Genomic DNA, 15,765 nt, shown 5'->3' on the forward strand with positions numbered 1-15,765 from the left:
TCGCCAGAGTGGTGCAGGCTCTAGTTATCTCCCGCTTGGACTACTGCAATGCGCTCTACGTGGGGCTACCTTTGAAGGTGACTCAGAAACTACAGCTAATCCAGAATGCGGCAGCTAGACTGGTGACTGGGGGCGGCCGCCGAGATCACATAACACCAGTCTTGAAAGACCTACATTGGCTCCCAGTACGTTTCCGAGCACAATTCAAAGTGTTGGTGTTGACCTTTAAAGCCCTAAACGGCCTCGGCCCAATATACCTGAAGGAGCGTCTCCACCCCCATCGTTCTGCCCGGACGCTGAGGTCCAGTGCCGAGGGCCTTCTGGCGGTTCCCTCATTGCGAGAAGCAAAGCTACAGGGAACCAGGCAGAGGGCCTTTTCGGTAGTGGCTCCCGCCCTGTGGAACGCCCTCCCATCAGATGTCAAAACGATAAACAACTACTTGACATTCAGAAGACATCTTAAGGCAGCCCTGTTCAGGGAAGTTTTTAATGTATGATATTTTAGTGTTTTCTGGTTTCTATGGAAGCCGCCCAGAGTGGCTGGGGAAACCCAGCCAGATGGGCGGGGTACAAATAATAAATTATTATTATTATTATTATACAGAACACCTCCCCTTTATTCAAATATATACAGAAATATATACAGTGGTACCTTTGGTTATGTACTTAATTCGTTCCGGAGGTCCATTCTTAACCTGAAACTGTTCTTAACCTGAAGCACCACTTTAGCTAATGGGGCCTCCCGCTGCTGCCACGCCGCTGCCGTGTGATTTGTGTTCTCATCCTGAAGCAAAGTTCTTAACCCGAGGTATTATTTCTGGGTTAGCGGAGTCTGTAACCTGAAGCGTATGTAACCCGAGTTACCACTGTATACACCAAACAGTCACAGGGAGCTTATAGGCAGCCATTGGGCAGCACACAAATATACTAACACAAACAACCTAATCCCAGTCCATTAAAAGCCTGAGGGAAAAGCTAAACCTTTACCTGATGGTGAAAACATGTCAGTGAAGAAACCAGACGGCCCTTGCTACGGAGAGCATTTCAGAAATAGGGAGCAACATCTTGAAAGGCCCTCTTTCTTGCCACCGCCCTCCTTAAGGGGAGACCCAGAGAAGAGCCTCAGAAGAAGATCTAAGAGTCTAGGTAGACAGGTGTTCTAGAAGATATTGGGGTGCTGAACCATAAATAGCTTGATAAGTCAAAACCATCACTTTGAATTGGGCTCAGAAGCATACAGGCAGGCAGTGTAGTTGTAACAGATCAGGTAGCAAATGCGTTGAGGGACCTCTTTCTATGAGACCCTAGAGAGCAGCTGCCAGTCAGAGTAGAGAAGACAGTATTGGAGATGATGAAGGAAATAATCAGACCTGAGGTAAAGGAGAGGCTCCTATTTTCTTAAGTGATTTGTCTCTTCAGCCATGATGACTGGTGAAAAAAAAATAGTGAGTGAAGCTCCATCTGTGGGTATACAATTAATTTCCACACATACAACCTCCAGCTTTGGATTTTGTCCTCAGAACACAGTGTGTTTGATTAGAACAGCCTAGAAAATGTGTGAAAACTCCTCATTTGTCAGCTGCTGAAACGAAGTCCCTGGAAGATATCATTTTCCCATTTCACCACTTTCCTTGCCACATTCTTGCTCTTTGGTGAAAAAGAGAATGGGGGCACCTCGGTCTTTAGAGCTTCCTGAACATAAATCTCAAGTGTCCTTGGGTGTCACAAGTCCCGTCATTTATGTTTTAAAGATGTTCCACATTCCCTTTGAAAAACGTTTGCTTCTCAGCCTGTGATGATGTTCTTTTGGATTTCTGTGCCGTGGTGTCTGATGCATCCAGATACTATTATGGTACTCATTAAACTAACAGTTAAGATGGTCTTGCTCAGCTGCTTTATCCACTTAAATGCCCCAGAATCGTAATTCTTCAAAAGTTCTACCTTCTGCTCAAAACTTCCAGAAATATCCGTTGTAATATCCACCAGGTATTATTACTTCACATCCCCTGAATTCAATGGAATAAATACTGAAGAAAGAGTAATCCAATGAGTTTCTCATCATGTTAATCCTGCCATTTAATTGTTTGACCAATATGAACGTAACGTAAGAACGTAAGGCAAGCCTGCTGGATCAGGACAATGGCTCATGTCATGGACCGGCTAGATACAAAGGTGTGATGGCCTGTGCCGAACCTGAGGGATCCCAGCCTGCACAGGATTCCCTGCCTCCAGAACCAGCTGAGCCGAGACTGGGGCATGAGCCTGAAGGGCTCACCTGTGCTGGATCCTCAGGTGCAGGCATCAGCTGAGTCTGCTCTGGCTCCTGAGGTACTGGAGGACCCATTGCCTGCAGGCGCTCCACTCTCAGCCCCGTCAGAGGAAGCTGAGGTTGCCTCTGGGTCTGGTAACTCTCCAGCATCTCCTGAGCTGCAGAGGCTCAGGGAAGAGAGGCGGAGGGAACTAAGTTCCCGCAGGAGAGTGCTCACCTCCAGGCCAGGAGAGACGAGTCACCAGAGGATCGGGGCCGCCCTACGCCTCGGGGAAGATAAAAGCCGGCCAGCCCCAGTCCCAAGTTGCAGGAGCAACTTTGTGGTTGCTAGTTCTTGCCTGAACCATGCCTTGCTTTCCTGCCTGATCTCCTGACCCGCCCTGGTTCCCTGCTTGCAAGTCTGTTCCTGACATCACCCGATTCCCTGCCCCACACCCAGCTTCAGCTACTATGGACTGCCTCCATGTTGCACCTTTGACCATGGACCTCGCCTCTCAGGTAACCCATGGGACCAGCACAAAAGGAGTGGCAGAGGGCAGCAGCTGGTGAACCCCCAAGGGAACCCCCAGGGGAAGAAGTCTCAGAGCCCAGGGGATTGGTGGTGGGATGACGGTGAATGGTCAGAGGGAGAAGGGGGAGCAGACTCGGAGGAGAAGGTGTTGGAAGCTGAAGAGATAACAGGGTTTAGTAAACAGGAGGAGGCTGAGGCAAAGAGCAATCTAGATCCACAGGAGGCTGGAGAGGAGGGGAGCCAGGAGGCAGAGATGAGGCAGACTGCTGAAGAAGCCAGGGAGTTTCTGTCAGCATCGCCCTTAAGCCAGTGTACCAACTGGACTCATGCACTACAGCCCCGACTGGGCTGGGCGAGCTGGGTAGCACTGCCAGAGACCTCCGTTTCTCACAGGAACTGGTCACAGTGCTGTGGACTCACAGCTTGGAGCTGAGAGCACCGGATTCACTGTCTCAATAATGCAGTCGTTGCGCAGCAGCGTTTTGCAGAGTCTTGCAGAGTATAAACCACTCGGAGAGCAGCTCTGTAAAGTATCTTCTTTTATTCTATAACTACAGCTATAATACAAACTATATACAGAGCTGAATATTCTGAGCATACATCAATGCTACTCTGAGTGCCTGCAGCTGCTCTTAGCAGCAATCTTATCTCTAAATACTATCTCTTGCACTCACTCTCCGACAAACTGACTGACTCTCTCTCTCTCACACACACACACACACACACAGACTCACTCACTTGACTAATTAAGTAGAGAGCAGTACATTGCTCCTCCTCTCTGTAGAGTCAGCAGAGACCTCAGGAGATGATCAGGAGATTCTTGGGTATGGGAGGGGTGAAATCTCCTCAGTTTCCCCTCCTGCTGCAACCAGCTCCCCTCCCTCCTGTTCTCCCAGAAAACAGAGAAATGAAGAAGGTGGAGCAGAGAAAAACAAGATGAAGGAGCCTCAGGCTGCTGGGGAAGGACCTGGGGGAGGAGTCTTACAGAGCAGTGGGAAGGCAGGGACCTTTAGTACTCACAACTGCCTCATTGGGAAGAGTTGCTGTGATCACTAGGCCTGCTGTTGTTTTTGTTTCTTTGAATAGTTAACTTTGCTGACACCAGGTGTTTTATTGCTGACCTAACCCTGACTCTGGCTCCTGACAGCTCATCTCGTCTACTACAATATTTTCACAGAGGCCGACCAGATGCCTGAAGGAAGCCTGCAAGCTGGACATAAGCATAACGGCAGTCTGCCCACCTGTGATTCCCATCAACAGGTATTCAGAGGCATTATCCCATTGACAGTGGAGGTAGAATACAGTGGTACCTCAGGTTAAGTACTTAATTCGTTCCGGAGGTCTGTACTTAACCTGAAGCTGTTCTTAACCTGAAGCACCACTTTAGCTAATGGGACCTCCTGCTGCTGCCGTGCCGCCGGAGTACGATTTCTGTTCTCATCCTGAAGCAAAGTTCTTAACCCAAGGTACTATTTCTGGGTTAGCGGAGTCTGTAACCTGAAGCGTATGTAACCTGAAGCGTATGTAACCTGAGGTACCACTGTATACCCATCATTGATAGTCTTATTCTCTATGGATTTTTTCTAATCTACCTTTAAAGCCATCGAAAATTAGATGGGAATCATAGGTGGGCAGAAGTGCTGTTGTTCTTTGGAGGAGATTTGTGGATGGCACAGGGCACGTGTGGGAAGAGGAAAGTGGGCATTGTTTAATTATTTAGATGAATAGCACCCAAACCTTCTAGTTGGGATGGGGGGGGCGGAATTGGCCAACATTCTTTATGTTAGGGTCACCAAACTATTTGGGCCTAGAGGTACATTGGCAAACTGTAGAAACTGTTGTGGGCACTACACCCACACCCACACCCACACACACCACAACCAAGCACACACCACAACCTGCTTTATTGGCTACAATAGAACACTCTTCCAGGCCTAATTTCAATGTGCAGAGAGAGCCCGTGGATCCCAGAGAAGGTCTTTGCAGGTGCCATGTTGACCACCCTCTGCCTTGTGTGTTGTTGTTTAATTGTTTAGTTGTGTCCAACTCTTCGTAACCCCATGGATCAGAGCACGCCAGGCTTCCTGCCTTGTGTAATACCTCCATTTATAAGTACTTGTTTGAACCCTCTCAAAAGCAAATCCATTATGAGTCAAAAGTCTGGGGGCCAACATGAATGAAGGAGAGGGGCATAGTGAGCAAATTATTCTAGCTTATATTTGCTTGCAAATATATCTTCTGATTCATATTTTCCCCCTTTGGGATGATTTACAAATTAGGTTTCAGATATTTGGGGGGGTATGCAGAAAGAAGGTGTAAAAGTGCAGAACTGAGCAAGTTCCTACTTAATTATTTTCCCCTTCAAATGTATCACTAAGTATGCACTAAGGTTTTTGCTGCTGAAATACATATATCCTTTGAAGTCAAAATTCAAAAGCAAACTAGGGATAGTTTGAAATTCTAAATAATAACAGTAATAATTCTGATAATCCTGTGCCAAACTAATAATTTTTTGCTCATTCCTAAAAGTGTGGTCTTTAACATCATTCTTGAAAGAGCATCACTTTGTTGCATGGCAATAACAGGCCATAACATCCGGTTCTTTGCGGATTATTATGTCTAGATCCTCCCACGGAGCTGCACATTATGTCGCCTATTCAGGGTCAAAGGAAGACGTAATGAAAGGAAATAATCTTCCCTGTTGCAGCTGCCCTGTGGTATCTACATACATAATCAAGCACACAGAGCCTTGGCATTTAAATAAATGTCAGCATTAGATTATCAGACAAGGTGAGACAGGGTTTTCCTGGAACTCACCTTGAACACTTCCCTTGTTCTCTTATAATGGCAATGGTGCCTAGTGCCGGAACTGAGCTCCAATGAGTTCCAGTTGAAAAAAGGCCCTGCCTTTACCGCAACCAATATTGTCCTTCTGTTTGGGATTTTGCTAACACACCAACAACTGGATTTTTGGACAAAGCCATTGCCTTCCTCTTGTTTCATCCAATATCCTTCTTGCATGGACAAAGCCTGCTACAGTGGTACCTCTGGTTACGAACTTAATTCATTCTGGAGGTCCGTTCTTAACCTGAAACTGTTCTTAACCTGAGCTACCACTTTAGCTAATGGGGCCTTCCGCTGCCGCCGCACTATTTCTGTTCTCATCCTGAGGTAAAGTTCTTAACCGAGGTACTACTTCCAGGTTAGCGGAGTCTGTAACCTGAAATGGTTTTAACCCAAGGTGTTTGTAACCTGAGGTACCACTGTATTAAGAACTTGCAAGGTGATTTAAGTCAGTGTTTACCTCCCAATGCTATGTAACAGTGTCATTCCAGCAGTGTGATTGGTTAATCTCTCTCTCTTGCGCTCTCTCTCTCTCTCTCTGTGTGTGTGTGTGTGTGTGTGTGTGTGTGTGGTTGTGTGTGTGTGTTACAATATTATTCCAATAATAGCCCCATTATAACAATTTATATCCAATTAATACAAATGAATCAAATACCAGATTATACATTTTAGTTAAAGTGGCCCCCCGTGTGCTAAAAAAGTTCCTAAAAAGTTCTGCGTTCCAAAATCTAATTAATTTCAGTTACGTTCCAGTTAAAATTATAATCCTTTATAGGGCAGCTGCAATCTTGAGGATTTCTATTTGTGTTGTTACATTAGGTAATTTATAAAACTTCAAGTAAGGAACTCGAGCTGTTTTTTCTTTCTGTGTGTGGTAATTATTTTGTCCATGATGTTTCTTGCTGTCCACGTATGATGTGTCTTTCTTTCCTCTGATTGTTGCTGTTATTCAAAGAATGAGTTTCCCCCACCATTCTTTGTTTATATCCGCCTGTCTCTCCCTGCAATGTCGAAGGGGGTGTACATTCCCGGTGCACCGGAAACGGAAGCCCTGTTTTAGTGTAACCTGGCCTCAGACCTGCTGCTGAAAAGCAGGTAGTAACTTTGTGGGGGGTGGGGATCCTTTAGATAGATTTTCACAGCTATCAAAAATCCAGGAGCAGGCTGGCATGTCTTATTCTTACATCAGTCTACACATGGGAGCTGCACCAATCCCTGACAGAAACAAGAAGACACTATACAAGGGTGCTGTGGAAAGGAAGTTTTATTTTTAAGAATTGCCTGAGGGGTTTCAAGCTTCACAGCTCTTTTCTAAGGGGCATTTTCTATTTTCAGCTCTTTTGAGGAAACTAGGCTCCCTTTCCTCACTTACGTACTGGCTGTGTTCACGCCATCTTTCCCAGCTTTGTAAACCATTATCCTGGCTTCTTATCCTAGCTTATTAACTGCTATTGAGCCAGAGTTCGAGGTTCAAATTTAAAAGGGAACTTTGGTTTAATGCAAGCCAGCAATGAAGTGCCTGAGCCAGGAAATGTGCAGTGACATCATGAGGAAGAAAGTGTAAAGCGATGGCAGTTTGCCATGTGACAGTGTCCTTTAGTGCTCACTTCCGGAAACAAGAGTTGCAACTTGCAACTTGGGCAGCAACACAGTGTTGTGACTCAGCCTGCATACACCTTACCCTTTACTCTCCATTCAGTGCACTCCCACTGATAGTTTTTGAAGATGCATGCCCACCACATTAGCCACAAACCATATCTCTCCTGTAGTTCTTTGAGAAAGACTGCTGTTCGCTGTGCTGTTTCTCAAAGCAGCTCCAAATCTGACTAGAAAACATTAGCCACATTCCCTCTGCAGGTGAGCCTGATGTGCACATTTGAAAGAGCCATTGTGCATGCCCAGATAATAGCTTCGTTAACAGGAGTGTTGTGGGAGTTGCAAGAGCAGGTTGGACTATGACCTGAGATACCAGGGTTTGAATTCCCTCTCAGCCATGAAACTCAATGGGTGACCTTGGGCTAGTCAACATCTCTTAGCCTAATCTACCTCACAGGGTTGCTGTGAGGATGAAATGGGGTGGGGGAAGAACCATGTACACCAGCTTGAGCTCCTTAGAAGATAAAAGTGGTATATAAGTGTATTAAATAAATAAAATAATGCATGTTGGGTAAATACAACCCCCAGCCCCTTTCTGATGTGTATAATGAGGTGCAAATGTGACTTGAAATGCAACGGGGTGAGGGGGACAACATCACTGGTTTGAGAAATGGCCATCAGCTTGGTTGCCACATAACACCGGTCTTGAAAGATCTACATTGGCTCCCAGTACGTTTCCGAGCACAATTCAAAGCGTTGGTGCTGACCTTTAAAGCCCTAAATGGCCTCGGTCTAGTATAGCTGAAGGAGCGTCTCCACCCCCATCGTTCCACCCGGACACTGAGGTCCAGCGCCGAGAGCCTTCTGGCAGTTCCCTCACTGCGAGAAGCCCAGTTACAGGGAACCAGGCAGAGGGTCTTCTCGGTAGTGGCACAGGCCCTGTGGAATGCCCTCCCACCAGATGTCAAAGAACAACTACCAGGCTTTTAGAAGACATCTGAAGGCAGCCCTGTTTAGGGAAGCTTTTAATGTTTAACAGACCAGTGTATTTTAATACTTTGTTGGAAGCCACCCAGGGTGGCTGCGGACACCCAGCCAGATGGGCGGGGTATAAATAATAAATTATTATATTATTATTATTATTATTATTGCTCATTCCTGGCAAACCATAGTTTGTTTCATTCTGGCTTGCCATTACATGCAAACCAGGCTAGTTTTGGTGAACAGTGAAATCTTCCGGAATGAAATCTTCCCAGCAATTGAATGCCAGTACCAACAGCCATGGGAGTGAATGAGTAGAATGCTTTGCAGTAGCGTGCTGAAGGAAGGTTGTAGTCAAAAACAGCTCTGAGGCTGCTGAAATGGGGTTTGACATAATGAGGACACTAGCAATGCCCTGGATGTCACAAATGATGCTATAAAAAGCAGTGTGGGCCCAAGGTGAGAGGTCTGGTCAAGAAGAGGAGGAACTGCAAGACAGCAAATATATCTGTGCACATGAGAACTCAGTCCGGTCTACAAACCCATGTACAGCAGGTTTGTCAGCTCTCGTACAACATAGGACTTAACCCTCATGCAGTCCTGGAATTTGGTTCAAAATGTGCAGTTCCCTTCCAATGGAATGGAGTTACAAAACAGCTGTCAGAACTCTAAAATTCCTGCCGTTTTTAGTCAATTCCGCAGTAGGTTCATCCATCTAGAAAGAGCTCTAGTGTTTAATAGAGCCAAACTACTGTGTTTGGAGCTTTCATTGTAATTTTCTACTCAACATATTTTGCAAAACAAAAGGGCTCCAAATGTAGCACTTTAGCATAACTGGTAGTTTTATCCTCAGCCCCATGACATAAGTATTCTGTATTCTCACAGCATCCTTATTCCTGAAACACTAACTCTTTTTGCCCTGAACTGCTTCCTGCAATCTTCATACTTTTGCGGGCTCCGAAGGATCTGTGGTCTGATCCACCAAGAAAAGCATTTATTGACACATTACTTCCAACAAACAAAAGGGGACAGAGAAGCTTGACATCCTTTCCTGATGATGCCATAAAGGCATTTATACACCATTCTGTTGAAGTTCTTGTGCAGTTTTATGAAACCATGATGTTGTGTGTCTGAATGCAAAAGGAGGAAGAGATTCTGACAGTGCATCTTAAGATTACAAAGTCCATGGTGTTGTGTGACTCTGAGAGAAGTGCACGTTCATTGTTTGTTTTTATTTAAGAATTGATAAACTATGTAATGGAAAATATTTCAAGTGACGAAGAGTGTATGAAAATATGTAAGAGAATACCAATCATAAAACAAAATTAAGAGCGTAATAAAAATCCTTCATTGTAAATTGCATGGACCACAAACTAAAAACAGCTCATTAAAATAGCTGCGATGATAACTCCAGAACTGCAACAAATAGGTGGATTTCCCATGGGAATCTGCTGCTTAGGGCTAGGAAAGAGATTTGATAATAAAACCCTTCTTGAGGGTTTCATACATCTCTAGTCATAGATGCTGCTGGGATTTCTCAGTTCCTCAGTCAATTAAATCTGTTAAGACTAGTTCTTAAGGAAGTACCTAGTGTACAAGATGAGATTTTGTTCATTTCTATACCAGCCAAGAATAGTTAGAGTGGAATAGGGTTCTTTCCCTCTCATCTTGAAGTAAATAATCCAGGAGCTAGAGAAGACGGGGGCGGGGGGGGTGACAAACTTTTACAGTGGTACCTCAGTTTTCAAACGTAATCTGTTCCCGAAGACCGTTCGAGTTATGAAACATTTGAAAACCAAAAACTCGATAGCCAACAGCTAGGCCTCAGGATCTTGGACTCATGTTCGACTTCCAAAGCGTCTTTGAAAACCGAAGCGTTTACATCTGGGTTTACGGTGTTCAAAAAACAAAATGTTCGTCAATGGAGATGTTCGAAAACCGAGGTACCGCTGTATTTCATTTTGCCAGCAAACAAACATGCACCTTTATTGCTGGCTTGGTAGAGAACACAACTGAAACTTAAAAGCAGACCAAAGGAAAAGCCAATGGGTAGAGCCTCGATAGTTTGAATATTTGACTCCTCAAGGGTCCACAAAGGACGAAGTTTAGGGCCATTTAGATAATTAAAGGGTGAATGTGATCATGAAATATCCACCCTAAGTGGGGGGAACTCTTTAGTGAGCAAACTTGAGTCCTACTGCATTTTTGGCAAGAATTCCAGCACCTTGTGCCGTAATTTTGAAACTACCATTGTTTCTGTTCTTAAAACAAGCTGTCCTTCTTTAAATGGTGATTGTCATTTTCATGTCACAAATGAAAAAGTCAATTTGAAAAATAAAATAAAACAACCCACTACAGTGTTACCTCGGGTTAAGTACTTAATTCGTTCCGGAGGTCCGTACTTAACCTGAAACGGTTCTTAACCTGAAGCACCGCTTTAACTAATGGGGCCTCCTCCTGCTGCTGCGCTGCTGGAGCACGATTTCTGTTCTTATCCTGAAGCAAAGTTCTTAACCTGAAGCACTATTTCTGGGTTAGCGGGGTCTGTAACCTGAAGCATATGTAACCTGAGGTACCACTGTATATGGGTGTGAAGTTTGCTCTGGGGGAACAGTATACCCAGTGGCACACACACACACACACACCCTTGTTACAAGGCTAAGTCGCATTCAAACAAACCAGAGAAAACTCAAACAATCTGGTGCATTCAAAACAACCTCTAAGACATTAATCAATGCAGTAAACGTAGATATCTTTTCCTCTGATGGTTACTATTTAAATCTCCCATCTAATGAGAAACAGCAGACATCTCTGTGCAGTGAAAGCATTCCGAGATAGCTCTGTGTATGAAAAAAAAAATTGTTCTAATGAATTTGCTTTGCACAGGTCACTGATGCAGATCTTCATGAAAAGCACAGAACTGCATTAATCTTTCTTATCTCGCTTTGTAAACACGGGGAGGAGGTTTTATTCATATCAGCAACTTAGCTAACTGAGCTGCATTTGGAGAGGAGAGAAATTACTCATGATCCTCCAGTATCCTGTGCTGCTAGCCAAATGTAGAATCCATGCTGTCATGTTCAAGTCTGAAGTCAATGGGCGATAATGAAAATATAGCATCTGGACAAATTTGCAGCATGACCAGTCCTTGAAGAAAGATATTAGCTTTGGAGTGTGGAAGTTGTCATAGTTTGCATTTTTGAGTACAGGTGTAGAGATCTTTTCTAGTGCAACTGTTGCATTGGATTCCTCTTTTGCACAACATTCAAACACACATGTCTACTAGCACAAGAGCCCTTGTACTTGCAGACAGCAAACATTGCATGCAAGCCAGTGAGATTATGTGCAGATGTGTAGCAAAGCTTACTATATGGGTTGCAACTTGCAGTATGCAGACTACCGGAACCCCTAGTTAAGTAAAACAATCCTTGGACAAGAATGTGTTGCGTGGCGAGTTCCCGCCTCCCCCCAAAGAAATAAAGACACAGGACACAAGAATAATGGGTCAAATTAGGCCACAACTTTATTGATTACAGGAATTGAGCGGTATTGGCCTTAGGCATTGGTCCTAACTACTAACCGGCTAAAAGCCGGAAGGGTTAATCACCAGTGGGAGGAGTCCTGCTGAGGCACGTCAACTAGGACCTCCCCCCGGTGTCACTGCGTGGGGGCGTGCCGAGGGCCCACACCTCCTTAGGCTGTCAGCTGGAGCGGAGGAAAGAGGAGGGGCCTTGGCTGCAGCCGGGTTAAATAGTCGAGGCCCTGCCCCCTTGGAGCCAGCCGATTGGCTGGCCCGGTGTATGAAGTGGATGGGGATTCCCTTGTTAACGTGGGGGTTGGAGCCATCCCCCGTGTGAGTGGGAGAGGGGCCTGAAGCCCGCAACCCTACCTCCTTGCGCGCACGGAAGTGGCTTTCTCACTGTCCTAAAATACTGTTTTGCATTGTTGGCTAAAATATTCCACCTCTAATGACTAGACCTTTGTATTCTTTCACAGGCAACCACCATGCAGTGCTGATCAAAGGTGGATTAATTTGCCTGGAATTGGGAGCCTATGGATTTTGGCCTTCTGTTTTCAGAATAAAAGAAGTTCCATATTCCAGAGTCTGAGCTTTGCTTCTATCTAGGTCCTCTCAGATGACGTCTGAGCCATTAAATATTCACTAATGCCTTCAAGGCTGGGATGGGTGTCAGATCTAGAATTTGGGAGGGGAAATCTTTTTAATGTCGCTAATTTCTATCGCACCTTTTCATGTTATTTGTAGCACCTCAAGCTAGGATATTAATAGCACCTAGAAAGCAATGTTTCCATTTGTAAAGCAGAGCCCGAGAGAGAAGATAAGCAGGTCTATTCTCAGCCGCACCCATCCCGCCTTGTAGACACCATTATGGTGAAAAGGAGACATAAAGAGGTCAAATGATTCGCGCTCAAGGCTGCATGGTGAATCCCAGGATTACAGCTCAGAAACATGTGGCTTTTTAGCCTGATTTGTAGACAGCGCAGTGAGAACTGCTTGACCCCTTATTCTCTTTGACACCAAATCATGATACATTTATGAGCACTGGGCCTTAATACTGAGTGAAGTGAGGCCACTTGTAAGTGAATAATATTACCATTTGGTTTTTGTCAGTTAACTTGCCTCGTGCACAAATGGGGGGCCCTTCCCATAAATTACTTCCACTGTGCTTTCATGATGGTTGGTGCTCGTGGTGCTATTGGGGTGGTCACTCACAATCCTGCTTTCAATAATGTGGCATCGGCATACTTTTGGGGGCAGTTATACCACTTCATTTTCATATCCCAACACTTCCCATAACTCAAATATTCTGGTTTATTCCGCCCGCCCCCGCACATGCTTTTGTTGCTCTATAACTGCCCCCAATGTGGTAACATTGGGGAAACATTGCAGAACAAACTAAAGCAGAAAAAAAATCCACCACTAACTCACTCCAGTGGTAACTCGGGTTACAAACGCTTCGGGTTACAGACGCTTCAGGTTACAGACTCCGCTAACCTGGAAGTAGTGCCTTCGGTTAAGAACTTTACCTCAGGATGAGAACAGAAATCAAGCAGCCGCAGCGTGGTGGCAGCGGGAGGCCCCATTAGCTAAAGTGGTACTTCAGGTTAAGAACTGTTTCAGGTTAAGAATGGACCTTCAGAACAAATTAAGTTCTTAACCAGAGGTTGTTGTTGTTGTTGTTGTTTAGTTGTTTACTCGTGTCCGACTCTTCGTGACCCCATGGACCAGAGCACGCCAGGCACTTCTGTCTTCCACTGCCTCCCGCAGTTTGGTCAGACTCATGTTTGTAGCTTCGAGAACACTGTCCAACCATCTCGTCTTCCGTTGTCCCCTTCTCCTTGTGCCCTCCATCTAACCAGAGGTACCACTGCGACATGTTGTCAACAACATGTTGCAGAATATATCAGCAATAAAATCCCAGTCTGGGGGGAGGGGGTGTCTTTGGTGACATTGGGGGCTGGGGAGGTGAAATAGGCTGATTATAGGGAAAAAAACCCAGGTGACACCAATTCTGGTTTCTGATCCCTGTAGCTGAGTCAGATTGAATGCTTCACCCTCCTTTCCCCATTCTCAGGGCCTTCCTAATGAACAAAAAAAACCAAAGACTTCTTTAGGTGATATTCACTTGAACTAAGTTTTACTCAAAGTAAGCCCATTGCAATTAGCAAACCTAACGTAATGTCCATTAATTTCAGTGTGCCTACTCTGAGTGGGCCAGTGCATTTGCATTGCATAAGACTGCCCCCCTCCTCATCTTGCCCTTCTCCCTCTCCTTCCCAGTGCCTTCACCCCACCATGCCAGCCACTACTACTGAGTAAAATAACAAAATAAAGTAGAATACCAATAACAGGGTCCCACACAGTTATTGTTTGCAAAGGGTAATGTAGTTCTGCTAGATTCTGAACAAAGATCCTGAGGGAACCACTGAGTACGTGTTTTTACCACACTAATGAGGAGGAAAACAGTGTGAGGTGAGAACGTGTCTGTTTTGCTCCCTAGATTACTACTAGCAGACTGAATCTATCAGATAAATAATGGCAGAAGGAGATGCTGCACAGATGTGATAAATAGGTGCTGGTCACCTTTGCAAGCAAAACGGGGAGGAGAGACGCATTATAAAAGTAAGAATTAAAAAAACAAAATGCAGTGCTGTAGCAATCTCGTAAAGTGACTAAAGCTGGTGAAATCATTGTTATTAATAGATTAGAAGGTGTAAAATGATGTGAGGTCAAAATGCAGAAATGCCGCAAGCATTAGCTGGTGTCGACACAGAAAAGAGTCAGAGCGCTGCAAGCTTTAAAACTGCAGTTAATGCTTTGCAGTGGCAGCCCCAACTTTGTAGAACAGGGGTAGGCAACCTAAGGTCCATGGGCCACAAGCAGCCCACGGGGGTCATTTAAGCAGCCCGAGCCACCCGCTCGGCGAGTCCCTGCGTGCTGCGCTAAACCATCACAGCACGGCACAAGGAATCGCTTCCGCGGCGCTGGAAATAGCATCTGCTATAGGATCTCCACTGGAGTGAACCAGCCCAGGTGAGGTAAACATTCATTAAACACCTATTTATTTCAATCTGCTTTTAAGTAATGATGCTAATCTGAATTTCTAAATTGTCACAACTTTGTTTTTATTGTTTGTTTATTATTTTTATTATTCTTTATTAAATTTGCTAGTCTCTTTATCTTACCCAGGACAACTCAAAGCAACTTACAAACAAGCAAACATACAAACAAAAACCCCACATAGATACATTGAAATCAAGGGAGAGAAAGTAATACATTAGAAACATCCCATCCACTTATAAAAGGCCACAGATAAAGGCCAAAGGCCTGTTTATAGAGGAAAGTGTTTGTCTGGTGCCTAAAGATGGTGCCAGGTTGATGGCACCAGGTGAGCTTTCCTGGGAAGAGCATTCCACAAATAAAGAATTGCCTCAGAAAAGTCTTCTTCTCGGGTTGCCACCCTCCAAACCTTAAGTGATTATTGCAGAGTTCAGTACAGAGGTACAGTGGTACCTCAGGTTACAAACATCTTGGGTTACAAACACTTCGGGTTACAGACTCCACTAACCCGTAAGTAATACCTCAGGTTGAGAACTTTGCCCCAGAATGAGAACAGAAATTGTGCAGTGGTGGCACGGCAGCAGCAAGAGGCCCCATTAGCTAAAGTGGTACCTCAGGTTAAGAACAGTTTCAGGTTAAGAACGGACCTCCGGAACGAATTAAGTTTGTAACCAGAGGTACCACTGTAGTCCTTAAGCTTCTGTGGCCTTGAGCAATTGTATGCTTTATAGGTCCAAAACAGCACTTTGAATTAGGCCTAAAAACTTATTGGCAGCCCATGCGGTGGGGCCACAGTTTATGTTATATGTTCAAACCATCTTGCCTCAGTGAGCAACCTGGTTGCTGAATTCTGCACCAGCTGAAGCTTCTGACCAGTCTTCAAAGGCAGCCCCGCACATAATGCATTGCAGTAATCTAACCTAGAGCCTACCAGAGCATAGACAACAGACATTAGGCTATCTCTGTCCAGATAGGGGGGCAGCT

This window comes from Podarcis melisellensis (genome assembly GCF_964234715.1).
Source record: "Podarcis melisellensis genome assembly, chromosome: 1".
Classification (NCBI taxonomy): domain Eukaryota; kingdom Metazoa; phylum Chordata; class Lepidosauria; order Squamata; family Lacertidae; genus Podarcis; species Podarcis melisellensis.